Source organism: Silene latifolia, chromosome X (assembly GCF_048544455.1).
Source record: "Silene latifolia isolate original U9 population chromosome X, ASM4854445v1, whole genome shotgun sequence".
Taxonomy (NCBI): domain Eukaryota; kingdom Viridiplantae; phylum Streptophyta; class Magnoliopsida; order Caryophyllales; family Caryophyllaceae; genus Silene; species Silene latifolia.
The window spans coordinates 111,083,991-111,085,887 of record NC_133537.1 but is presented as its reverse complement, the minus strand read 5'-3'; the positions used below and the strand labels follow the sequence as shown (position 1 = coordinate 111,085,887).

General features: G+C 38.6%; 1 non-coding gene across 1 annotated transcript; it reads left to right on the top strand.

Moving 5' to 3' along the window:
* The first annotated feature begins 411 nt into the window (after positions 1-411).
* On the top strand, positions 412-518 carry LOC141624768 (small nucleolar RNA R71). Its single transcript, XR_012534573.1, has one exon. It is a non-coding gene; the product is annotated as a small nucleolar RNA R71 (small nucleolar RNA).
* The last annotated feature ends 1,379 nt before the right edge of the window (positions 519-1,897 follow it).

The following is a 1,897-nucleotide window of genomic DNA, read 5'->3' as shown; positions in this document are numbered from 1 at the left end:
TGTTCATTTGTTCCTCTACATTCACTTTGGTCATGTCCCAAAGTTCCACAATTCTCACATATCCCACTTGGTATTGATGAAGATGCCTTCATGGCATTAACATGATGATTTGGTGATTTTGAGGCTTCTTCAAGTCTAGCCATAGCTTTTTCAAACTTCAAATTGATTGTATCAATGTGAGCACTAAGTTGAGCACCTAATTGAGTAATAGAGTCCACTTCATGCTTTCCTCCTCTAGTAGCCTTGCGAGGTCTACTATATTGTGAGTTATGGACCGCCATTTCCTCAATTTTGTTCCAACTTTGATTGTCATCAACTTCGGTGAACATTCCATTTGATCCCATGTTGAGAATGTTTCTTGAGTCTTCATAAAGACCGTTCCAAAATTGTTGTACCAAGAACCACTCGCTAAGTCCATGATTAGGACAAGAGCGGCAAATTTCTTTGAATTGCTCCCAAGCTTCATACAAAGATTCTTCATCTCTTTGCTTAAAGCCCGTAATTTGAGCTCTTAGCATGTTAGTCTTTTCTGGTGGATAGAACTTTTTGTAGAAAGCTAGAGCCAACTTCTTCCAAGAATCAATTTCGAGAGTAGCCTTATCAAGGCCTTTCAACCATTGTTTCGCGGTGCCAATTAGAGAAAAAGGAAATAAGACCCATCGAATTTGGTCTTGAGTTACACCGGTTTGAGATATTGCATCACAATAGTCACAAAAAGTCTCCATGTGAGAGTGAGGGTCTTCACTAGGCATCCCCCCAAATTGGCTTCTTTCGACTAATTGGATAAATGCGGATTTGGCAATGAAATTTCCGGTTAAGTGTTGTGGTGTGGGAGTACCATTGGGTAGGTTCTCCTCGGTTGGTACGGAATGTGATGAAAATTTAGGCATTGTGGGTTAATTTTGTGTTTGGTTATGTGTTGGGTTCTCCTCACCTTCTCTTACAAAAGGGTTGATGAACTCAATAGTATTTGGTTGAATATCTACAACCTCACCAAGACCTCTTAAAGTTCTCCTAGCAAGTCTACTATTGGTTGTCAAAATCCTTTCAATTTCGTGATCAAAGGGTAACAAGTTACCTTGTGATCTTCTAGACATGCAAAATATCAAACAACTCGAAAACAATTAGAACGAACGTTGAGGAGTTTTACTTCCCCAAGGCAAAGAAAGAGACAACTAATAACAATACAAGAAAATCTAAATCAAGTTAACAACTTTGTCCCGCATGGCACGGCGCCATTTTTTTGGCGGACTCTCGAGAGGTTTAGTTTTCGGTACTTGTCGTTAGGAGCGCCTAGACCAAAACACAATTTATAACTTCACAAACAACTCTACAATTAGTAAAGAGGCAAGTAAAGGTCGGATCCCAAGGGACGGGAATTGAGATGAGATTTTCTATTGCAACTAGTGGTGTCTAAGGGTGTCACAATTAGGGGTTTGAAGTAGAAGATCACTAAACTAAATAACAATAAAAGTAAACAAGCAAGATGAATTGAAAGGGATGTAAACAATTGATAAAAGGCACTAGGGTGTCATGGGGTCATAGGGGATTCATGTGAATTGATCATACAAACATATTCTCAAATTATAAGCAAGCAATTATTGTTGTGATGGATCGAGTTGGTTTATATCTTACAATCCTAGGAAAGTTTGGGTCCCGGAGCCGAATCGATTAGATTGTACAACACCTACAAGTCGACTTAATCTTCCCTACTCAACTATATGCATTGTCTAATGAGACTCGAGTTGGTTTATGTCTTACACGTCTCATTGAAAAGATAGGTGATGGGTAAAAAATGCAAGGATTCATAGGCTCACATTTCATCAAACATAACATGTGCATAAGTTGAGATCACAACAACCAAGCAAATAAACTATGAAAACATATTAATTTAAGC